A 26,182-nucleotide genomic window follows, 5' to 3' on the forward strand; every position below is an offset into this window, starting at 1 on the left:
GGATGTGGGGAGACAGAGGACTGCCTCTGGCTAGAGGGGAGACAGATGTGGCACATAGACAATGTGGCAGTTTATAAAGGTAAAAGGGGAAACCCTGCGTTAGGATGAGGTGTTTAGTTCTATTTATTTTTTTTTTCTGGATTTTTCGAGACAGGGTTTCTCTGTAACTTTTGGTTCCTGTCCTGGAACTAGCTCTTGTAGACCAGGCTGGCCTCGAACTCACAGAGATCCGCCTGCCTTTGCCTCCCGAGTGCTGGGATTAAAGGCATGTGCCACCACCGCCCGGCCTTGTTTTGTTTTTTGAGACAGGGTTTCTCTGTAGCTTTGGAGCCTGTCCTGGAACTAGTTCTTGTAGACCAGGCTTGAGCCTTGAGGTCACAGAGATCCGCCTGCCTCTGCCTCCAGAGTGCTGGGATTAAAGGCATGTGCCACCACCTCCCAGCTGAGGTGTTTAATTTTAATTGGGCATGTTAAATTAGGTGAGCCAAAGGGGGCTTTTGAAGCCTGGTCTTCACTACTTTCGTAGTTGGTCCTTGGTAGTCAGTCTCAGGAGGAGGAAGAGACCAAATAAAGGAATAGCCTTGGGGGCTAGCTTTAGGGACATAATCTAATGGTTTTTTGGGAGGCTGAAGGAATGGGAGAGAAGGGCAAGGCCTTCCAGAGTCCTGTTTGCCGTGCTCCGGCTGCTAAAGTCCCTTCACCGAGAGTGAGAGAAATAGACTTCCTTAGGAAAGAACACACCAATCGATTATTTCATTATGTACATATAAGTAACTTTATACAGACTGAGCAAGTTGTATTTGTGAATGCAAGAATTTATATGTACACATGCATACATATATACATGTGTATGCATGTGACGACAATGTATGGGAAAAGGCCTTTGAAAGAAAGCAAGGAGACGTTTCTGGGAGGGTTTGAAGGATGGAAATGGAAGGGGGAAATGATATAATTATATTCTCTAAATAAAATTTCTTAAAAATCTGTGTATGTCCTTAGTGCCTGGTAAGGCACATAGACAGCAGCCTGTAAGTAGATGAATGAGAGAGATTCTGTGTAATCAGTCTACTTATTATTCCCCAATCTCAAGGAGATAACTCGCTTGGGAGCCAGCAGAACAGACTGTGGCAGTGGGACAGGACCCCCGAGCCTGTGAGCCCTCACCAATTCTCTGCCTGGCTTCATTCCAGCCAGCCCCCGAGACACGGGAATGAAACCTCTCAAGGATATTACCAGATATAAATAGTGATCCTGCAGTTTAGTTTCTGACATCTGGATGGCGGATCAGCAAACTTGTCTGACCCACGATCCAGAACTATGTTAGGCTTTGTTGGCCATAGGGTCCCTTGACGTTTTTCAGCTCTACTGCTGTGATGCATGACTGCCATTAAGAACATGTGCACACCTGGTCTACAGAGCGAGTTCCAGAACAGGCTCCAAAGCTACAGAGAAACCCTGTCTCGAAAAACAAACAACAACAACAAAAGGAATATGTACACAAATGAGTAGCCCGAGTGCCGGTAGAACTTTAGTTATGAACACTGAAATGTGAATTTCTATTATCTCCAGAGTGTCAGTTTCTCTTACTTCAGCTGCTCAGAACCATACACCTACCAGGCATGGTGGCGCACGCCTTTAATCCCAACACTCGGAAGGCGGAGCCAGGTGCATCTCTGTGACTCTGATACCAGAGCCTGGTCTACATAGTAAGTTCCAGGCCAGCCAAGGCTACGTAAGTGAGAACTGGTCTAAATAAAGACATGTAATAAATAAATACATATACAGATCAAACCACACGCCAGATGGCCCAGGGCTTGCTTTTGTGAGCGGACTCGGTGACCTACATAATGGCTCATCATGAGATGGGGCCAGGTCCGTGACTCACCCATGTGTCACGTTCGCAGGAACGAGGATGGTGCCTGTTAAACGTGGGGAGGGTGACCCAGACCCTGAGATCTGCATCATGCCCACCTGGCTCCTTGGTACAGCTCTGTAGGTGCTGTAGGACAAGGGAAGTAGGTGGCAGCCACTATACTAGCTTCATTCTGTGTGTGGTCAGTACCATGGCAAAAGAACAACTTGAGGGAGGAAAGGGTTTGTCTTGTTAGATTTCTAGGTTCATCACTGAGAAAAATCCGGGCAGGAAGTTGAACTAGAGTCCATGGGAAACCCTGCCTGTGCGCTTGCTCAGTCTCCTACTTAGCTGGCTTTCTTATACAACCTAGGAACCCATGCCCAGGGATGTTCTGCTTACAGTGGCTTAGGCCCTCTTATAGTAACTATCAAGACAATCCTCCACATGGGAGATTCAGTAATAATAATAATTCAAGACATACCCAAAGGCTAATCTGATTTGGGCAGTCTTTTTTTTTTTTTCTTCTCTTTACTCATTTGAGGGTCCTACCACCTAGCTTCCAAATAAACACACAGAGGCTTATTGTTACTTATGAATGCCTGACCTTTGCTTGGCTTGTTTCTAGCCAGCTTTTCTTAACTTAAATTATCCCATCTATCTTTTGCCTCTGAGCTTTTATCTCTCTCTATTTCTGTGTACCTTTCTTTACTTCTTACTCTGTGACTTGCTGTGTAGCTGGGGGGCTGGCCCCTTCTTTTCTCACTCCTTGATCTCTTTTCCCAGATTTCTCCTCCTGTTTATTCTCTCTACCTGCCAGATCCACCTATCCTTTCTCCTGCCTAGCTATTGGTGGTTCAGTTCTTTATTAGACCAATCAGATGTTTTAGACAGGCAAAGTAACACAGCTTCACAGTTGAACCAAATGCAACAAAAGAGAATGCAACACATCTTTGCATCATTAAACAAATGTTCCACAGCATAAACAAATGTAACACGTCTTAAAATAATATTCCATACCACAAAGCTAACTAGGGTACTTGGCATCTGACATGGCCTTGTCTAGAAGAAGTAAAGTGAAAAAAAAAAGCAATTGGGAGAGAAGTCAATATCCCGAATCTAAATCCATTAAGGCCTGCTGGCAACTGTGTGGGAAGCGACAGCTCACTCTTCTTTGGGTCTAGTTGTGTGGTGGATTCAGAGACCAGGAGTGGAGCTGGGCGGTGGTGTTTAGATTACCACTGTTGACTGCATAGTGTTGATATCTTGGGTCTATTACTCCTTGGCGTGATTCTTCTAGAAAATGACAGCAATTCCACTATGCTGATTTTTCTGAGGAGTAATGACACAGAAAACATAATTCACAGTATAGGATTAGGCATGTGGTTATTACCCATACAGGGCCTCTATTGATTGTTATATATTCCATACATATATACAATTCATCTTTCCCATATCCATTCCCATTCCCTCCCTTTTGCCCTCCCCAGTCTCCTCAGCATATCTCCCATCCCTTCCCAAATTCTTGTCTTTTTACTGTGATAACCCACTAAGTCCAATCAGTGCTGCCTCTATGTGGATGTGTGGTCATCCACCGGGACACGGGCAACCTACCAATGGCCACTCCCTACTCCTGAAAAGAAAAGGGACTCTTCTTACCCCCACACCATCAGCTACCCACATCCCTGCTTCCCAGCAAGGGGAGGGACATCAGAAGATCCTCTCTCTTTCATGATAAACTTTCTAACTATTTTGATCTTGCTAAGTGCAACTCGTTCAGATAAATAGAGCACTGCGAGCTCATGTAATATCCGTGTTACGGCCAAAGGCCAGCCTTTCACGGTCTTCTCCTTCCCTCTGGCTCTCACACTCTTTCCATCCCCATTTCTGCAACGTTCTCTGGGCCTGGGGTGGAGTGGTATAGGTATTCTACATGGCTGAGCACTCATGCACACGTATTCCTAACTTTTCAAACTTTGTGAGTCTCCAGATTAACCACTATTCTGTGCAATAAGTTTCTGACTAAGGTTGAGAACAACACAACTCAATGGATAGAAACATAAACATTTACAAGAAAGTTTGACAACATGACCATTTAGCAGGATGTTAATAGGTCCTTCCTGGGGGACTATGGCTTCCCTAGCCATGTATTTTTGGCCACGTTTATGGTACCAGACATACATTTTCGCCTGGAGGCATGTATCAAGTTTATTCAAGGGAGTAGTTGCTTGGGTCCATAAACCTTCTTGCTGTTATTGCACCAGTGGGCACATCTTGCCTAGCAGGTCGTTACTGTAGCATCGGGATCCAGCGTCAGATAAAACCCTTGGTGTATTTCCACCCGAGCAGCCTGCACAGCACTTCCATTAAGGTGACTGCTAAGGGCAGAGTCTGCTGGTCGGTTCATTTGATTTCTCTGTCCTGCGTCCAAAGTGAGTGTCTTCGGCAACGGGATCTTAGCATCTAGTTATGGGGGACAATTGAGAGCGATGGCAATAGCCTATCTTATTCTGGATGACTCAGAGACCCCCCACCCCCGACAAACAATTCATAATAGGGAGGTAACCTGTGCCTGATGTATCACCTAATAACCTATATTTTCTGGGAGCAGAATTGTTCAAACTCCACTTAAAAATTATGCTTAAGCCGGGCGGTGGTGGCGCACGCCTTTAATCCCAGCACTCGGGAGGCAGAAGCAGGCGGATCTCTGTGAGTTCGAGGCCAGCCTGGTCTACAGAGCTAGCTCCAGGACAGGAACCAAAAGCTACAGAGAAACCCTGTCTCGAAAAATCAAAAAAAAAAAAATTATGCTTAAACTAGCTTATCCACTAGTGGGGTTCCAGAAAGCTTCTTCATACATTCTTAGTTTGGGTTAGCCCCTCCCCTTCAGTCTCCCCGCCGCATATCTCTACTTAAACCTTTACTCCTTGTATCCCTATACCTGCTGTTCTTTGTCTCCTCATTGTGTGAGTGTGTGTGTGTGTGTGTGGACACAAGCTTGGGGTGTAAGATTGTATGCTCCCACGCAGCCTCTTCATGCTCACTTCCATTTGGTTAATCCTTCCCGTCCCCTCATTTGCCATCCTCATCACGCCATTACCTGCTTGAACCTTTCTTCTTCATCTCTACTTTCATCCTGCCTATGATCCCCCCACCCACTGACCTAAGATTAATTTTCTGACTTCTACGTGTGCTCCACAGTAAGACACAGTCTTGAAGCTAGCTCCACATGAAAGAGGACATGCAACGTTTCTCTTTTAGGACCTGGGTAACATCACCAAGTAAAAAAACTTCCCAGTTCCATCCATTCGCTTGCATATTTCATTACTTCATTTCTCAAAAGCTGAGTAATCGTCCATCACGCATATGTACCCTATTTTCAGATTCCGTTTGTCATTGATTAGCATCTAGGCGGGTTTCATTTGCTTACTGTCGTGAGTAGAAGGGCAATGAGCATGGACACGCAAGCAAGCATCACTATAGTCAGACAGAAGGTTCTTTGGGTCTACACCCAGGAATGCTATAGCTGGGTCGTGTGCTGATTTTCCAGGCTGGCTTCCAGAACGCCTTTACGAGTTGAGACTCCTACAATGTCTGAAGTTTCCCCTCCCCTACACCCATGCGGTTGTGGTCGTTTGTGCTCCGGAGGGTGGCCATTCTGACTGAGGCGTGGTAGAATCTTGACATCATTTTAATCTGCATTTGCCTGATGGCTACGGACATTGAACATTCATTAAAGAATTTCCTAGTCATTGTATTTTTTTCTTTTAAGAATTTTCTAGCCGGGAGGTGGTGGCGCTGGTGGCGCACGCCTTTAATCCCAGCACTCGGGAGGCAGAGGCAGGCGGATCTCTGTGAGTTCGAGACCAGCCTGGTCTACAGAGCTAGTTCCAGGACAGGCTCCAAAGCTACAGAGAAACCCTGTCTCAAAAAACAAAACAAGGCCGGGCGGTGGTGGCGCACGCCTTTAATCCCAGCACTCGGGAGGCAGAGGCAGGCGGATCTCTGTGAGTTCGAGGCCAGCCTGGTCTACAAGAGCTAGTTCCAGGACAGGAACCAAAAAGCTACGGAGAAACCCTGTCTCGAAAAATCCAAAAAAAAAAAAAAAGAGCTATCAGGGTTCTCTGCCCTGTGGGAAGTCCAAGGACCACCCACCTCCATCCAGGGAGGAAAATGGGAGGCGGTGGCTGGGAAGAGACAGAAATCTTTAATAAATAAATAAACGGAAAATAAATAAATTAATTAATTAAAAAAGAGAAAAAAAGAATTTTCTGTTCAGTTTTGTAGTCCAGTTTTTAAATTAAGTAGCTTGTTTTCTCGGTGTGTAGTTTTGTGCATGCTTTGTATGTTCTAGGCGCTAATCCTGTTTTACATGCATATCTGGCAAAGATTTTCTCCCCCTCCCCAGGCTGCCTCTGTACTTGACTGGCAATGTCCTTTGCTGTACGGGGCTTTTTGCTTCATGGAACCTCATTTGTTAATTGTTGATCTTATTTCCTGAGGTGTCAGAGTTCCGTTTAGAAAGTCCTTCCCAGTGCCTAGAATTGAAGTTGCCTCCTACTTTTTATCAGTAGCAGGTCAGGGTATCGGCCCTTAGGTTGAGGTCCTTCATTGAGTTGGGGTTGAGTCTTGTGTAGGGTGAGAGGTAAGGATCTAGTTTCACTTTTCTGAATGTTGACATGCAGGTCTCCCAGCACCACAACTCAGGCAACTTAAGGAAAAAAGTTTATTTTGGCGGATGGTTCCAGAGGGGCAGAGTCCTCAGTGGTGGAGGCAGCACAGTGGCAGCCAGCTGAAGGGAGAAACTAAGAGATCAACATCTCAACAGCCTCGATGAAGCAGAGCAAGTGAGCTGGAAGTGGGGCACGGCTGTAACCCCTCAAAGCCTGGCCCCAGGAACATGCTTCCTTCGGCGAGGCTGCACCGCCTTCCGTAATCACCCCCAAACAGACCACGTGTTCAAATACACGAGCTTGTGTGTGGCATTTATCATTCAAACTACACCTTTATTTCATGAGATTTGAAGATCTAAAACAAATGTACAAATCACTACACGCATACAACATACCAAAATTAAACCAAGATAAACAGATCCACAGACAGCAATGAGAGTGAAGCAGTAATAGTCTCGAAACCAAACAAACGAAACAGCAGGAGCAGATGGAGAGTCGCTGCGGAACTCCACCAGAACTTCACAGAAGAGCTAACCAGCAGTGCTCTAATTATCCTATGGAATGAAAGAGGAAGGCAGACTTCCAGACTTTTTTTTTTCTAATGAAACCAGTAATACTCTGGCTGACAAAGGAAAAAAAAGAAAGGAAAAATTACATCAAACTTCCTGATCAACATAACAGGAACTCTCAGTAAAATACTGCCAAACCCAGAAACACAGCTCCCCATCAGTGGTAGGCACCACCTTAGGGTAAAAAGTTGGGGAAATATCCCAAGTAAACGAAACTACAAAACAAGCAGGTGTAGCTATTCTAATATCTGACAAAATAGCTCCCAAACCAAAACTAGTCAGAAGAGATCAAAGCAGGGCATTTTATACTCACAGAAAGAACAGGCGCTAAGAGGATATTATAGTTCTAAACCTAGTTTATGTTCATACAAAAAAGTTCACCTACCGTGATTTAGCTTCCCAGAGATTTAGGGAAGGGTCTACATGCATAAGGCCACAAATGTTAGCCATCATATTCATGGATTAAAAGGCAGGGAAAACATGATCATCTCATGAGATGCAAAAAAGAGCCTGTGACATTGGTCTCTGACAAAATCCAGTTCCATGAAAAAGTCATGGGAAAGCTGGGGATGAAGAGATTATGAACTAAACATAGAAAGGCTACGTACACATCATGCTAAACAGGAGAAACCCCAAAGCATTCTCACTAAGGTCAAGGCTCCCATTAGTTCTCTTCAGTGTAGTACTTAAAGTCTTAGCTAGATGGGAAAGGGATGCATAATATGTGATCAGTCTTGAAGAAAGTTCTAGATGCTGCTGAGAAGAATGCTCTTTAGCATTTGGGTAGCATGTTCTGTAGATGTCTGGTAGGTTCATAGGAACTGTGGTTTCTTTTCTGCCAATGTTTCTCTGTTTAGTTTTTGTCCAGATGACCTGTCTATTTGTAACAGTGTGGTATTAAATTTACTGACTATCACTGCGTTGGGGTTAATCTGTATTTTTACACCTTGTAGTATTTCTTTTATGAAATCAGGTGCACATGTGTTTGGTGTGTATATGTTTAGAACTATAATATCCTCTTAGTGTCTGTTCCTTCTGTGAGTATGAAATGCCCTGCTTTGATCTCTTCTGACTAGTTTTGGTTTGGGAGCTTTTTTTTGTCAGATATTAGAATAACTACACCTGCTTGTTTGTAGTTTCGTTTACTTGGGATATTTCCCCAACTTTTTACCCTAAGGTGGTGCCTACCACTGATGCGGAGCTGTGTTTCTGGGAGGCATCAAAAAGGTGGATTGTGGCCGGGCGGTGGTGGCGCACTCCTGTAATCCCAGCACTTGGGAGGCAGAGACAGGCGGATCTCTGTGAGTTCGAGGCCAGCCTGGTCTAACAGAGAAACCCTGTCTCGAAAAACCAAAAAAAAAAAAAAAAAAAAAAAGGTGGATTGTGTTCTCTTTTTAAGGTTTAATTTGATTTAATGTTCTCTGTGAAGCGTGTACATGGCTGGCCCCCAAAGAGGCCAGAACAGGGTGTCCTGTCCCTAGGGACCGAAGGTACAAATGGTGTGAGCCACTGTGTGGGTGCTGGGAATCAAATTTAGGTTCTCTGGAAGAACAGCTAGGACTCCTAACTGCTGAACCATCTTTCAGCCATGATTGTGTTTTCTAATTTAATCTACTAGACTATCTTTTTATTGTATTAATTCATGTCACTTTCTTGATTTTGTGTTTTTTTTTTTTTTTTTTTTTTTGTTTTGTTTTTTGAGACAGGGTTTCTCTGTGGTTTTGGAGCCTGTCCTGGAACTAGCTCTGTAGACCAGGCTGGTCTCGAACTCACAGAGATCCGCCTGCCTCTGCCTCCCAAGTGCTGGGATTAAAGGCGTGCGCCACCACCGCCCGGCGGTGATTTTGTGTTTTTTAGACCTCTTTTTGTCCACTATCCTGGTATTGTTTATTTATTTCCTATGATCTCTTGGGTGTGTATATCTTTCTCTTCAAAGTGAAGTGTTCCTTCCAGCATCCTCTGTGGAGCTGGTTTGGTGATCATAAGTCCATTTCTTCTGTTTTTATCACGTAAGTCCTTAATTTCTCCTTTAGTTTTACTGAATAGTTATGCTGGGTTGAATAGTCTGGGTTACAGTTATGGTCTTTCAAAACTTAGAATATATCTTTCCAGGCATGCACTGACTTTAGGTTTCTTAAAATTATCAGGTGTTGTTCCGGTAGGCCTGCCTTAGAGTCACCCGCAACCTTACTCTGTGTTTCTGATGTTCTGACTGTGTCATGGGGAATTTGTTTTTTGCTCCCATCTAGCTGATGTTTTATGTCATGGAGAGTTTGTTTACTCCTGTCCAGTTGATGTTCTGTGGGCTTCTTGGACCTGGATGGGCATCTCTTTCTTTAAGTGAAAAATTTTTCTAAGAATTTTTTCTTCTGTGATTTTATTGAAAATATATTGTGAGCATTTAGTGCAGTATTATTCTCTTGCTTCTATGCCCATAATTCGAAGATTTAGTCTTTATAATGGTGTCCCAGAGCTCTTCTATATTTCGTTCATATTTTAAAGAATTTATCATTGACCTTTATTCCTCTACCTTGTCTTCCAGCTCTGAATCTGCTTTCCACGTGATCCATTCTGGCTGTGGGGCTTTCCACTGCGTTTTGATTTATTGAATTTTCATTTCTAGTATCCTTTCAGTTTGGCTTTTATTCAGTTATTCTCTTTGTTAAATTCTGTATTCATTTCTTATTTCATTTATCTCTTTTTTTTTTTTGGAGTGTACTCGCGTTGTCTTCTTTGAACTGTTTGGATAGAGTTAAAATCATTCTTTGAATTCTCTGTCTGGATGTTCTTCCTGGTCATTCTCACTGAGGTCCATTATTACAGGATTAGTAATTTTTGGAGGAGAAGTATTGTCTTTGAATTGTTTTGTTTCTGCACTGGAACTTGCACATCTGGACGTGGTTGAGTGGCAGGGCAGCCCAGAGACTGAGTGTCTGTGATTGCTTACCTGTGGGTGCTGGGAGTGAGTAGGTGTTGGCAGTCTCAGGCCTGGGAACACCTTACCTGTTAGTGCTGGGAGTGGAACATAGAAGTTTAGGTGCTCATGGTCCAGCTTCCTTCCGTGTCCTACTTTTGTTTTCCTCCCTTCTCTCTCTCTCTCTCTCTCTCTCTCTCTCTCTCTCTCTCTCTCTCTCTCTCTCTCTCTCTCTCTCTCTCTCTTTTTCCTTTCTATTTTTCAAGACAGGCTTTTTCTGTGCAGCTTTGGAGCCTGTCCTGGAACTAGCTCTGTAGAACAGGCTGGCCTCAAACTCACAGAGATCCACCTGCCTCTGCCTCCTGAGTTCTGGGATTAAAGGCATGTGCCACCACTGCCAGGTTTGTTTTGTTTAAGCCAATAGGCACCCTGTAAGACGCTCTCTAAATAAAAGGTTCTAAGTTCAAATAATGTTAAAGAATACTGTTGCTTTCTTTTCTGTTTTGGAACTTCCCCTGTGAAGCTTCAAGGTTCTGAGGAGTTCTGCGCTAAGTGGATTGGTAATTCAAAATTACTAGTCCCATAACATCCCACTAAGTGCAGGACTTCTTCAGGCTTCTCAGACCACCGCTCACACATTGAACACCACCTGCTAACATCTCCTCACACTAATTTTGTGAGAGAATTAGTTTAGAGTCGTGTTGGGAGACATTGAAGCACATCAGCACCTCTAAGACCCTAATTTACTTCCAGGGGACGTTAGCTGCCCCACCCTGTCTCCCGAGACTGCGATGATATCCCTCTTACGAAACCTCCAGTCATTTCCTCTACTTGGTCGTCTGGTCCCCTGAGGGCAGACAAATAATATTGGGAATTTAATAGGCACGATCTAGGTCTCCTGCCCAAATGCTCTGGGAGCACTGACCAGACAATTTGAATGTGGGAAGAACGCAGAGTGGGAGCTCCAGACAGCATACCAAGGGCGGTACCAAACCCGCCCATTCCTGGCCCCACATTGGCAGGGCCTGGCTCTTTTACCTAGTGTGTACCTAACACCAATGCATCCCATTAGCCTTTGCTAGGAGGCTCTTGTAGTTTCATGGTTCTACACACTGGCTCTACTATGAGACTGCCTGGGTTTCAACCAAGTTGCTCTACCTTTCAAGAGCCCTCACATACAAGTGAGGCCTATAACTACCTATTTCTCCGAGGCTTGGTCACTGGTGCATAGACGGGAGAGTCCCAAATGGCAATTGCTGAAACAAGGCAAAACTTGTCTTCTTTCACACACAGAACAAGATTCCTATTGAGTGGGTCAAGTCGGGGGAGCTTTGCTTTCTTGTCTGCAGTCCATGGCTTCCGGTGCAGGAAATAGCTGTGGTGGTGCATGCCTAGAATCCCAGCACCAGGAAAACTGAAACCTGAGGATTGTTGCAAACTCCAGGCTGGCTTGGGCTGCACAGGGGGTTCAAAACCACCCTGGTCTACATAGAAAAACCCTACGTGAAAAAAAAAAGCAAATGTAGCTTCAAAACAAAGCAAAACAATTTAAAAGCAACAAAAAGGTTTGGCATAGGAGTGAAGAAGAGAATAAAGAAATAACTAGACCACATTCGATCTTCAGGACTATTTCTGGTTGCACACACAGTGTTCTAGTCCAGCCTGGTGAGTCTTCCTGACCCTCTGTGCCAGCCCAATCCACTGAATTCACTTAAATTTATCCTGCCTACCATATCCAGGCCTAGCCCAAGCCATTTATCCAACCTGGTGAATCTTCCTGATCCTAGTCTACTTGCACCCTCCCATTCCCCAGACCTACCCCAGTTCTCACACCTTGTCTTCACCAGCCCAATCTAGTGAGTCCTGCTGGCACCCTTCCCAAGCTCAAGTCTTGGCCCCAGGTATATACCTAGCCCAGCCTGCTGAATTCACCAGACCCTGGACTACTCACGCCATATCCAACGTCCAGGCTTAGTCCAGATAGCACATACTATTACTGGTCTAGTATGGTGAGTCTTCTGGACCCTAGCCAACCTGCACTACACCCAATTTTAAGGCCCAGGCTGGGAAACACATTTATGTACCTATATAGCCTGATGGAAACTTGGATGGTTTCTTAGTTAGGGTTTCTATTGCTGTGAAGAGACACCATGACCATGGCAACTCTTATAAAGGAAAACATTTAATTGGGGCTGGCTTACAGTTCAGAGGTTTTAGTCCATTATTGTCATGGTGGGAAGCATGGTGGCATGCAGGCACACATGGTGCTGGAGAAGGAGCTGACAATTCTACATCTGGATGGATCAACAGGCAGCAGAAAGAGACTGTCTTGCTGGGCCTGGGTAGAGCATCTTAGACTTCAAAGCCTGCCCCAGTGACACACTTCCTCCTATAAGGCCACACCTACTCCAACAAGGCCACACCTCCTAATAGTGCCACTGCCTATACCTGGAGAGGCCATTTTTTCAAAACCATAGGTGGTCATACCAGCCCACCCCTCAGTTGTAGCCTCAGACACACAGCCTGTATGATGACCTGGTAAGTATCTAAGACCCTGGTCCACTCACAGCATCCTTACACTCTCAGGCGAAACTTAGCACAAAGCAAGCAAACCTAGCCCTTAGTCCCACTCACCTGTTGTCTTGCTTACACTGGTTTGGAACTGCCCCCCCCCCCCAATCCAAGAGCAACACCGACCAAGCTTTCATGCATGATCTGAAATAAACCAGCCTTGAACAAGAACACAGTTAGCTTCCACCCTATAAAGGCAACCTAGAACCTCCCGCCAGACACACGACCAGGAAGTCCACACGTCCAGGTCTGAGCATACAAACACAGATATGAAAGGCCAAGACTGCATGACCTTCATCCCTGACCCAAGTCTACCAGTCCTGTAGAAGTGGTGCCCAATGAAAATCACCTATGTGAACACCAGACAACAGGACTTAAAAGAAGAAATCATAAACTTCATCAACAAATTCAAGGATTGTAAATTCAAGGATTGTAAAGAAGATCCCACTTCCAGCAGCTTGTGATAGCGCACATTGGTTCTTAACTTGACTGCAAATGCAAACTAGGGGCTGGAGATGACTCAGAAGAACACTGGCTACTCTCCCAGAGGCCCCATGTGTGATGTCCAACACCCATATGGGTGCTTGCACCCGTCTGTAACTCCAGTTCCAGGAGATCCCGAGCCCTCATCTGTCCTGTAGGTGTCAGGCACACTAATGGTGCATGGGCATATGTGCAAGTAAAACATCCAAACATAGAAAATTGAATTGAATTTACTTATTTATTTATTCTTATTTTATTTTTTTTCGGAGACAAGGTTTCTTTGCATCGTCCTGGCTGTCCTAGAACTCACTCTGTAAACAATGTTGGCCTTGATTGCTGAGATCCGGCTGTCTTTGCTTCCTGATCACTGGGATTAAAGGAGTGTGCTACCACCATCCAGCAAAATTGAATGAGATTATAATTTAAATAAAGAAAATCTAAAAGAAATGGACAAGATTCTAAAAGTTTCTAGAGGCATATATACCCCTCAAGTTAAATCAAGAAGAGATCAACAACCTAGATAGATTGATAATTAACATATATAAGAAGATATAGATATGTGTGTGCATGTGTATGAAGATATCAATATCCTAAGTAGACTGACTATATATGTATGTGTGTGTTGTGTGTGTGTAAATATTGAAACAAGAGAGATGATAGTAGTGCACACCTTTAATCCTAGCACTTGGGAAGCGGAGGCAGGTGGATCTCTGTGAGTTCGAGGCCAGCCTGGTCTACAGAGTGAGCTCCAGGACAGTCAGGGCTATGCAGAGAAACCCTGTCTCAAAAAATAAAACCAAAATAAACAAAAAGCCTTCTAAATAAAAACAAAAGCCCAGGCCCAAATGAATTCACAGTAGAATTCTACCAGATTTAAAAAAAAATCTACAACCAAAATTTTTAAATTATTTAAAAAAGGAAAAAAAGAATACTTCAAAACTTATTTTATAAAGCCATATCTATTATAAAAAGCAGTTTAAAAGCTAGGAGGTGGTGGCACACACCTTTAATCCCAGCACTTGGGAGGCAGAGGCAGGCAGATCTCTGTGAGTTTGTGGCCAGCCTGGTCTGCAAGAGTTAGTTCCAGGACAGGCTCCAAAGCTACAGAGAAACCCTGTCTCAAGAAACAAAACAAAAGAAAAGAAAGAAGAAAAAGAAAAAATAAAAAAGCAGGTTAAAGATATACATGTGTGTGCATTTACACACACATCCACACAAATACTACAGAACATAGATACAAAAATCCTTTATAAAATTATTGCAAACAAATACAGGTATATATCACAAAAGTTATCTACCATGACCAAGTTGACTCTTGGAGATGCAGGGATGATGGTTCAACATACATAAATATAAAGTCATATAAATTTGCTTAAAGTAAAAAAATCACATGATCATTTCAATAGATGCTAAAAAGGCCTTTGACAAAATGCAACGTGATTTCATGATAAAACAAAATAGAGCATGGTTGTCATCCTTCCTAATGCTGCAACCGTTTTATACAGTTCCTCATGTTGTGCTGACCTCCAACCATACAATTATTTCATTGCTACTTTGTAACTAGTATTGCTACTGATATGAATTTAATGTAAATATCTGATATTCAGGATATTTGGTATGTGACCCCCAAAGGGGTCATTGCTGCAGCCAGCGCAGCCTGGATAGCCAAGACTGACAGGGGTGCCGGGATTGAGACTCGAAGGATTCTTCAGGTGGAAGAACAGCAACCCTTATTTTGCCCAGCAACCTTTTATACCTCTACTCCTTCTGTGGAGACCCACCGACCAGAAAGAACACAAACATCCTTGTCAATTACAGACCACAAGGAAGTTCCGCTGTCAGTCAGGGGGAGTGAGGGCAGCTGGATCACAACAGTCATGAATAACTCTCAGGTTGAGAACAGCCGTCCTAGAGAGGGTAGAATTAAAGGGAACATAACTCAACATAGTGAAGACCTAATGGGGAAAAGCTTGAATCAGTCCTATTAATCAGGACCAAGACAGGACTGCCCACCATCCCCACTCCTTTTCAGTGTAGTTCAGGAAGCACTTGCTGGAACCACAAGACAGAAGAATGAAATTAAAGGGATACAAATAAGGACAAAGTATCCCTGTTTTCCAGACATGGTAATATATAGTAAAGATCCCAAAGACTCCACCAGAAAACTTTTAGAAATGATCAACAATTTCAATAGATTGGCAGGATACAAAATCAATTTTCAATCATCAGAAGCCTTTCTATATTCCAATGACAAACATGCTACGAAATAATACCATGAAAGCATTCCACTTACAAAAGCCTAAAAAAAAAATGATGAAATAAAATGTCTGGAATAAACCTAACCAGGAAGGTGAAAGATCTCTTCAGTGAGAACTTTACGTCTCTGAACTGAGAGGCCGAGGATGGCATTAAAAGATGGAAAGGGGGACTGGAGAGATGGCTCAATGGTCAAGAGCATTGCCTGCTCTTCCAAAGGTCATGAGCTCAATTCCCAGCAACCACATGTGCTCACAACCATCTGTAAAGAGGTTTGGTGCCCTCTTCTGGCCTGCAGACACACACACAGACAGAATATTGTATACATAATAAATAAATATAAAAAAAAAGATGGAAAGGCCTCCCATGCTTGTGGATTGGAAGGAATAATATTGCAAAAGTGACCGTCCTATCAAAAGCCATTTGCAGATTAAATGCAATCCCAGGCAAAATCTCCATGTCATTCTTTGCAGAAACAAACAAACAAACAAACAAACAAACAAAAATCCTGAAATTCATGTGGAACCACAAAAGACCCCATACCACCAAAGCAATCTTGAGCAAAAAGAACAATGCTGGAGGGATTGCCATTCTAGGTTTCAAGATTTATTACAGAGCTATAGTAATAAAAACAGCATGGTATTGGCAGGAAAAGAGACTTGTAGGGCAATGGGACAAAACAGAAGACCCAACATGAATACACACAACTACAGCCATCTGACATTTAACAGAGATACAGAAACATGCACTGAGAAGACAGCATCTTCAACAAACAGTGCTGGGGAAAATGTCTGTCTACCTACAGATGAATGAAATTAGACCCATATCTATCACCTTGCACAAAAATCAACTCCAAATGGATCGAGACTTCAGTGTGAAACCTGACGCTACAGAAGGAAACACAGGCCGTACCCCACAAGATACATGTGGAGGAAAGAGCTTTATGTAGAGCTCTGTTTGCCCAGGAATTAAGTCCAACAGCTGGCAAATGGTACCTCACAAAACTAGCAGGCTTCTGTACGTCTAAGGAAACATAACCAAATGAAGAGGAGGCCCACAGAGTGGCAGCGAGTCTTTGCCAGCTATGGGTTTGGAAAAGGATTAATATCCAGAATGTATAAGGAATTTTTAAAAAGTTAAGAAATCAAATGACCCAGTGAAAAAATGGGCTATGGCTTTGAACAAAGAGTTTTCAAAAGAAGAAATAAAAATGGCTATGCGTGGTGATGTAATATTATGAAAATATCTTTTAGATCCTAACAACTTTGCTTGACCTCACAGCCTGAGTTAATAATACACTTCAGGTTACTTAAGACCTAAGATTGCTGTCCCCCTGTGTCCTCAGCCTGTTTATTAACCTGCCTTTAAGGGAACAATGCAACAATCAACCCTACTTGCCTTGGATTTCCCGTGTGATCAACTTTTACAACCTAAGCTAATATCTAGCTATAATCTTCAACATGCACTCTTCTGTGCCCTTGACCTAGATAATGCATGCGTATCATCTGCTGAAAGCATCAAATACAGAAGTTGAGAGCAAGTTCTAAAAGCTACCATAGAGGTCGAAAGCAACCATTTATGGACAGTGGTTGATAAACAATGGTATTTAGTATCTGGGTCAGTCGGAATCCCTGTCCGTCTCTGTTCAAGGTTTCTGTGAAGTAGCCCATTCCTTCCCTTTCTGTTCTATGCTGTTCAGTAAATGCAGAGGGAAGTCCTTTGTTAGGGACAAACAGACACACAGAGAGACACACAGGGACAGGGACAGACATAGGGGCGAACAGATTCACAAAACCCCATTCAGACAGCAACAGACTCCGATTCATACAGACAGAACGGAAGCTGCAGGGAGTGTAAAGCAGAGAATTCAATTCTCGACTTATTCTGGGGGAAGGGTTTTGATTTCTTTCTTCATCTGTGACACCTGTGCATTACTGGTAACTCAGAGTTAATCACTAGTGAGTATAATTCATGCAGCTAAGAAGTATTTCCAGAAATGGGCGTCGTTCTTAGCAATTACGGGAGTGCAAATCTAAAACACTTTAAGACGAAAACAAACAAAGAACTTAGAACAAATGTGGGCAAGTATGCCGGGAAGGGAACCCTCATTTCTTAAGGGGCTTGCAAGCAGGTGCAGCCCCTCTGGAAATAAGAAGTGTGGAGAATTCTCAAAAAGCTAAAAACAAATCTACCATATGGCCCAGCTGTGCCGTTTCGTGGTATAAACCCAAAGGACTTGACATCCTACTCCATAGATACTTGCTCAGCCATGGCCATGGCTGCTCTAATAGCTGGGAAATGAAAACATCCTAAATACCCCTCAGCTGATGAATGGGTCATGACAATGTGGTGTGTAAACACAAAGGTGTACTATTCCCCCGTAAAGAAAACGAAACCATGCAATTTACAGGTAAATGCATAGAACTAGAGTGTATTCTACTGAGGGGGGTAACCCAGACCTACAAAGATAAAGGCTACATGTTCTCTCTTACCTTTGGCTCCTACCTTCAGATATTTAGATGTGAGTATATAGAACTTGGGGTGGTCCCAGAAACCTGGAAAATAAAGAGGAACTGGGTGGAGTGGCTAAGGAGCCGTAGACGGGAAAGTGTTCACAAGGTGCCGTAATGGGGTAAATGGGGAAAATGGGAAGGGAGTTTGCCTGGGAAGAGGGGAGTGAGGGAGAACCTGAGAATGGGGGCAGAGGAAGAGTAAAGAACAACAGGACTTTGAGGAATCATGCCGGGGCTGATTTGGATGCCTCCCCCCTGAGGACTGACTCTCAAGAGTTTCAGAAGGGTTTATGCTGACTGCCAAGGGGGATGAGAAATAGGTAGTTCTATCTAGCCATAAAGCTGATGAAGCACAGCAATGACTGGACTGGCAAGACCACCACAGTTGTGCAATAATGGAACTTTTATCTTTCAGGTAACCCATAGCTCAAAGTCCTCTTGATAGGAAGGGAATTCATGCCTGATGTTGTAAACCTAGCTGTCTTAGTGACTTTTCTCTTACTGTGACAAAACACTATGACCAAAGCACTTAATGAAAGAAAATGTTTAATTTGACTTCTTGTTTAAGAAACTTAAGAGTCTCTTGTGTCAAAGGAAGTGATGGCTGGAGCTCCCATCTTGGCCCACCATCTTTGGGCAGAGAGAGAGAGACCACTGGTAATCACACAAGTCTTGGAAACCTCAACGCCCACAATGACACATCCTCCAACAAGACCCGCCTTCTATTCTTCCCAAACCACCAACTGGGGACCAAGTATTCAAATGGCAAGTGCCAAGAATGGCATGGTGGAGCTACACCAAGGGACAGAAGTGTATTAGATGCCACAAAGCTGGAAGGGCAGAGCCATGTAGGCCCTGTGACATCAGACATGGAGCCACAGGATTTGGAACATGGCATGCTGACTTTCAGTCTTGCTCCGGTTAATTATTTCCTCACCACCCCCCTTTTCATCCCTTCTAAATCGGGATGATTTAGCCATCCTCACTCAAATCACCACATTCTACGACTTAGTACCCACAGGCATGGGTCCATATCGCAATGCAATGGTCCAACTTCAAAATTCCCCATCGTCTTTCACAATCTCGACACGGTTTAAAAGTCCAAAGACTACTGAAACTCAAGGCAATCTCTTAATCATAACACCTGTAAAATCAAAAAGCACATTACATACTTCAACATAGAATAACCCGGAATATACATCACCGATTTAGAAGGGATAAATAGGGGGGTGGTGAGGAAATAATTAACCGGAGCAAGACTGAAAGTCAGCATGCCATGTTCCAAATCCTGTGGCTCCATGTCTGATGTCACAGGGCCTACATGGCTCTGCCCTTCCAGCTTTGTTGCATCTAATACACTTCTGTCCCTTGATGTAGCTCCACCATGCCATTCTTCTTGGTCGATATCTCAGGGCTCTGGCACCTCTAACGTCTTGGGGGATCATACACAATCCAGGCTTTGTTTTCACAGTTTCATGCAGTAGCCTCTCAGGAACTCCATGCAAGGACTGCCTGGCTCGGCAGTGCGGTGTAAACATGGAGGAAGACTTCATAACCCTTTTGTTCATGCTTCCACCATGAAAGCCCGAGCCACATGGATGATACTGCCAAGTTTAGTTCCCAACTCCATACACCTGTGTAAGTTTCTCTTCCATTAATCTAAATGGGAAGACCCACCCTAAAGGAGGGCAGCACCATTCCTGAGGCTTGGGTCATAGACCGCATATACAGAAAGTCATCGCTTGCTTCTTTCTGACTGTGGACACACTGTGACCAGTTGCTTCCAGTGCCTGCCGTCTTTCCTTCCCACTTGATGGTCTGTGGCCTTGATTTGTGGGCCAAAAGAAAGCCTTATTTTTTTTTTTACCACAGCAACAGAAACATAACTGAAACAAGCCTCAAGGAGATAATAATACACATCTAGAAGACAGACTGAAATTAAAGCTGACCATACCAGTGCTGGGAAGTGCATCGAAGAACTAAAGTCTTATACCTGCTGATATGGATGGAAAATGATGCTCCCGTGTCTTTGTTAGTTGTTAGAAATCAATGCAGTCGCTCATCCCATCTTTTCTGTCCAAAATAAAAGGCAGTCTCTATCCCTACAAAGGACCACACAAATGTTTATAGCAGCCCACCTGCTTTGTAATAGCCCCAAACAGGACCAAATGTCTATCTGGAAATCAACACCTGGGTAATCACATTGTGGTCTAGCCACACAGTAGAGGGCTATTCATGACAAAAAGGCCGAAAAAAAAACCTTTTAGTGCATACAGTAGCCTAGAATAGCCTTGAAGCAATTACGCTGAGCAAAAGGAACTCAATTCAGAAGAATTACAACTCGTGGTTCTACACAATCCTAGAAAATGCAAGCAGATGTAGAGTAACTGAAGGCAGGTCAGTGGTTGCTGAGGGGAATGAAGGGCTCAAAGGCAGACTACAAGGGGTAGCGGATATGTTCCTTATCTTGTATACAGTGATGGTTTCATGAGTGCAAACATATGTCAAAACATATTAAGCTACACACATCAGAGATGGGTTATTTAGTGTACGTCAACTACGCCGCAATCAATTGTTTCAGGAAGAAAGGGAGGACTATTAAATTTGCTTAAAGGAGCTCACTCCCCCAGCAAAATTTGTAATAATGTGAACATAAAAAGGACAGTAATGATAGGCTAATACTTTTTTTAAAAATTTATTTATTTATTAAGGATTTCTGCCTCCTCCCCGCCACCGCCTCTCATTTCCCTCCCCCTCCCCCGATCAAGTCACCCTCCCTCATCTGCTCGAAGAGCAATCAGGGTTCCCTCACCTGTGGGAAGCCCAAGGACCGCCCACCTCTATCCAGGTCTCATAAGGTGAGCATCCAAACTGCCTAGGCTCCCCCAAAGCCAGTACGTGCAGTAGGATCAAAAACCCACTGAGATTGTTCTTGAGTTCCCATTCTTCCTCATTGTCCGCTATGTTCAGCTAGTCCAAATTTATCCCATGCTTTTTCAGACAATAAAGGACATTGAGCTTATAATTCATGTTCCTAGAGAAGCTAAATAAGAAGGTGAATCCAAAGACAAACACATAGGCATCCTCCTGAATATTAACCTTCATCAGGCGATGAAAGGAGACAGAGACAGAGACCCACACTGGAGCACCGGACTGAAATCTCAAGGTCCAAATCAGGAGCAGAAGGAGACGAAGCACGAGCAAGGAACTCAGGACCGCGAGGGGTGCACCCACACACCGAGACAGTGGGGATGTTCTATCGGGAACTCACCAAGGCCAGCTGGCCTGGGTCTGAAAAAGGCTAATACTTTTTAAAAAATTCACCTGTGGAGGAGAAGGAAGAAGACGGAGAAGCTTTATACACATATATAGAAAAACATAGCAGAATTGGGAGAATCTTCATTTCGCAGCCACTAATGCAGGGGCTGATTCAAGGAAACTATCAACAGCTATTACAATCACTCGGTGAAAATTTGTGGTGGAATAGCATATTCACGTCTTGAATGTGAGGCATCATACAGATGAATTATTATTTACAAAAGGGATTACCCTCATAATGGAAGCACTTTAATCAAATGACCACAGTTAGCATCACCAATGATAGGAGAAACTGGCGTGGAGCCTCCTTATGTAACAGTGGGCAGGACACAGCCCCACCTCTCTGAGAGTATTAACCTTAATGTTTAGCCAGAATCTAATCGTGTGGAAGCAGTGAATTATGCCCAAACTGAGAGACATTTTACAAGACAGCCGTGTTGTTGCTCTTGAAAACATCAATGCCATGAAAGAAACAAAGGTGGGAAGGGTAGTCCAGCGGGGCTCAGGTCATTAGAGTTCCAACAAGAGGAACTTAACCAAATGAAGAGTCTCTTCCTTGATGGAAATGGTACAAATCGACCCTAGATTGAAAAAGAATAAAGTTAAAAATAAAAGCTGTTAAGACTCAGGGTTGTGGTGTGGGAAGTCTTTCTGTAAATGTGTTGCTTTTATTGGTTCATGGATAAAGCTGTTTCACAGTGGCTTTGCAGAGTAGAGCAAGGTGGGAATTCCAAGCAGATAGAAGAGGAAAGAAGGCGGAGTCAATGAGACGCCATGTGGCCACTGGAGAAGAATGACATGAGCCACCAACTGGAACCTGGAACCTTGCTGGCAAACCACAGGCCTCGTGGCAAAATATAAAATAATGGAACTGGATTAATTTAAGATATAAGAGCTAGCCAGCAATATGTTTAAGTGATTGGCCAAGCAGTGTTGTAATAATACAGTTTCTGTGTGATTATTTCAAGACTGGGCATCTGGGAAACGAATGGTCTTCACCAACAGGGTTGCGTTTTAATAGTTTGTGACAAGATGACCATATTTGCTATTTTATATGGAAGGGTGCCCCTTGTTTAGCTGAACACATGATGCATTTTGGTGTGAAATATATACATATATAATATAGATGCATATATGTGTATACACACACACACACACACACACACACACACACACACCACTCGTTCACCTATGGGGGAAGTCAGAAAAAGAGAACACACATGTGGCCAGTGCTCAATCCAGGAGCCTAGGTGAAGAGTGAAGGAACGTTCATTGTATGATTCCTCTTCTTTTCTGCCATTATAAAAATACGCAGATGAAAAGTTGGAGGGGATCCAATATGGGTGGTTGACCCTGTGAACCTTTTCAGCTTGGGGAGAATCCACTTAGGCTCTGGCCTCTAGGCAGCGGGCAGTACCCAAGCCTGACCCCCCAGTCTGTCGGCCTCTTGCTCCCAACCTGCTTGGGTGTAGGTCCTGGGCCGGGGATATTAGGAGGGTTTTTCCTCATCTAGGCTTTTCTCTGTCTCTCTCTTCATATAGGCTTTCCTCCGTCTCATCCCCTCTAAACAGCCCACAAGGTCTGGTTGAGGTGCATGGATGGAGGCATGTATAGCAGTAATTCATAGGCAGGCTGCACGCGTTCTGTGACTCCTCACTGTGGTCTCAAGAGGCTCAGGCATCCCCAGCGCAGCCTGTAGCTGAGATGCAGTCGCTGCAGTGTGCCCAAGCTCTCTCATCTGCTCTCCGATGCTGCTTGTCTCTCTTCCTGAAGTGAAAGTCCTGACCCCAAAGGCAAGGTCCTTTGCCCACTGTCACCCCTACCCTTTCCCAGTCCCCCTCGCTCACGGTTGAAGCCTCACTAGTCTCTCTGCACTTAGAGGCCACCCACTGTTGCCTTGCAGCTTTTGTACTGATTTACGCTTCTGAAATGATGCCTGGTTTCTGCCAGCCTGCACCTTCTCATCCTCCCCTTCTCGTCTGGCTGTTGTTCTCTGGAGCACAAATAAGCCTCCGATGGGAAGCGTCACCTATGTGTCACATGTCTATCTGCTTCTGCCACTAAATGCCAGTGCCTCAAGGGCACTCATTTCCGCCTTGTTTTCTGCTTTTTAACTACACAGTAAAAATTAAGGGCATAGTAAAAATTCCTAGGTGAATGACCCCAAAGGCAGGTGTGTGCATTTATTTGGACAGTGGTGTGTATGTGTCGTATGTATGTGTGAAGTCTATACATGTGTGCATGGATGTGTGTGTGTGTGTGTGCATGTGTATGCTGGGCAGGCTACGCTGGCCTTCCCATCTGTTCCTGATGTCACATGCCTCTCTCGCCGAAGCATCCAGCTATCTGGGTCATCCCGAGACTCATTTCCTGGGGTGTAGGCACAGCTTGCAGAGGGTTGGGTGAATGCCACTTGCCCCATCAACACATTACATAACCTGGCACTGGGCAGGGGTGAAAGGGGCAAGCAGATCTTTTATTCTGGGTTTGCCCAGAGAAACTTCTCCAGGCCGCATAGTGGGCTATCAGCCCTTCAGCTCTGTGTTTCCTAATCGTCCTGACAGGCTTCTGCACCCATTCAGCCAGCCTACTGGCTATGAAAGGAACCTTCATGGATGGAGAGCTGGGGCCTGGGAAGAGCTTGGACTTTGGCAAGTATTCGATGCTGTAACTGGGTGCCTCAGTGCCCTGGGCACTTCTTACTTGTCCACCTGCCTGCATATGCTCAGAGCTCTTAAGTGTTACTGTGGGTGGCCTTTTCCTGCACTGACTCGTGGCCTGAACTGCCTCACCCAGAAGGCCAGGCTTCCTTTTACCCACAGTGACCAGTGGGGGTCATCCTCTGTATACCATCAGATCAAACTGACCTCACTAAGTGACGGGAAAACCTTGCTTCTTCTCAAAGGTCAACAGCAAGGGCCACTGGTACAGCCACAGGCCAGCTACTGGGGTCTCAAAATGACTCGGGCCTTAAGTTTCTGCTCTGTTGGCACTTAGAATCCAGTACCGGGAGACAAAAGCACATAAGAAACAGTGTCCATCGGGCAGTAAAACTCTGATTCAGAGAAGTCAAGGTCATAGGGCAGAGGATGGGGTCAGGAAGGCTTCTTTACATTCGTAGTGTTTGAGGGAGAGCCGAACTAAAGCAGGGTGAGGCAAGATGTAGGACGTTCACAGGCCTGGGTGCGTCTGAGGGCAAAGGGACACTGGCCGAGAAAACAAGGCTAGATGAAGTTGAATTGAGGAAGAAGCCAGAGGAAGCCAGAGGTGGACTGGGGCTAGCACCAGCCTCCTGACCCTGGATGAGGATGTGGCTCCTCTGTGGCCAAAATGGCAGGGAAGAAGTATCCAGTACCTGGTATGTATAAGGGGAGAGCCAACCAGTCTGGCTGGCAAGACGTCTACGTACATATGGAGTGGGGTCAGCAATACAGTTCCTGGATCTTGGCCTCACATTCTCGACTCACCACAATACCCCAGACCCTGTGCATCCCCGTCCTCATCTTAAACTGGAGAATGTGGCTCAGTGGCTGAGGAATGATGTGACCAGAGAGCTGCTGCCTCTGTCTGGTGCCGTCACGACTCTCAGAGAGGCAGTGATCAGCCAGGGCCCACTTTCCCCCTTAGCCGCGTCTCGGACTCTTCCTTCTGAAGGCAGAACAGGCTGCCCTTGTGGAAAGGGGGCTGTCCACCATGGTGTCCTCTGCCCAGGGCAGAGCCGCTAAAACCGCCCCACTCTTTGTCTACCTGCTTCTGTTCAGCAGATTCTTCTGAGACTGAGACCTCACATCCACTGGGAAGCACCTTAAGACAGAATTCTAACAAACAACTCAAACTAACTTCAGGAAGTCCCTGAAACTGACCAGATCCACCAAGCTGCCTAGAAGAGGCTCAGACCATCTAAACCACCTGGAAAGGACGTTCTTCAACCTCTTGAGCCTCCTGCAGGCTGCACAGTGCACTCCAGGTTCCCAGCTTTTATGAGCTGTCCCCCATGCTGGGGCAGGCTTTGGGGTGCAGCTGTCTTTGTGTCATGTCTGGCCCTGTAAGTAACCCCTCATCTCACCCGTATTCCTGTAAATAACCCCAATAAAACTCTTTGGTTCACTAAACCAGACGGTGGTAGTATCTGTATTTTGGTCTGTCATGACCTTCTTCCTGTCTGGGTAGGCTTGTGTGTTTCTACTCCCCAGGAAAAGTCTGTCACACAACAGTGGCTCAGCCAAATGGGTCCCAGTCACCACACCACCCTCCCAAGGACCCCTCAACTAGCCTATGAAAAGTGGAGCTAATATCCCTTCCTAGTTGGCTTCTCATCATCTCTTCATGGGAACTGCTTTGCTTGGCTGCCCAGCACGTGGGTCTGTGGGCAGGGCTGAAGACGGAGGTGCACAGAAAATGGTCCACGCGGCAGCTCACCACCCATGCTGGCCGGGCCATGCACCACTCTCTGCAGCGGCCCATTACAGTGCTGTGTCATCTAACCCTACGGGACACTGCTACCAAGGGCTGTGGAGTCGTTAGCCAATTGTGCATGAGAAGATGGCAGAACCAAGAGTGAGCTTAGCCTCTGGTCGGGCAGACCTAGAGAGAATGGGGGTGCTTTCGTCCTTTTCTGTGTGTGTGCTCGGGGGAGGGGGAGGGCAGGAACAGAGGGAAACCTGATTTACAGATTCTTCCAGATTTAAACAAAGCGGTTCATTATTGAGACGGCTGCTGTTCAATCACCGGCCGCTAGGCAGAGGTAACTGGAGATTTCCACCTGTCTTCTCTACAGGAAGGGTTTCCAGGTACAATTCTGCCAGGAGCTAAATGTACTTAGAATGTAAATGCTCTGTGAAGTGTTTTTCTCTCAAGTGCGAACTCGTAATTGATTTTTTTAAAGAAGGCAACCTTTCTGGACTCTAGAAAGTGTTTCCGAGTCCGTCTTAGTTTTCTGTACACAAAGGCAATTACCTGGGGAAACAGACTAACTTATTTTGCACAACAAATGTTTTACTGGTACGTCTTCCTGATTGCATGAGATATTATCG

At 44.8% G+C, this 26,182-nt stretch overlaps 1 protein-coding gene across 1 annotated transcript in view; it reads left to right on the forward strand.

Annotated features, from left to right (window-relative positions):
• Stk35 (serine/threonine kinase 35) overlaps positions 1-25,063 on the forward strand; it is a 61,045-nt gene extending 35,982 nt beyond the window's left edge. Inside the window, exon 4 of the mRNA XM_075962147.1 lies at positions 24,911-25,063. The gene's annotated coding sequence lies outside the window, so the exon portion shown is untranslated. The remainder of the gene's footprint in view (positions 1-24,910) is intronic.
• The last annotated feature ends 1,119 nt before the right edge of the window (positions 25,064-26,182 follow it).

This window comes from Microtus pennsylvanicus, chromosome 2 (assembly GCF_037038515.1).
Source record: "Microtus pennsylvanicus isolate mMicPen1 chromosome 2, mMicPen1.hap1, whole genome shotgun sequence".
Classification (NCBI taxonomy): Eukaryota; Metazoa; Chordata; class Mammalia; order Rodentia; family Cricetidae; genus Microtus; species Microtus pennsylvanicus.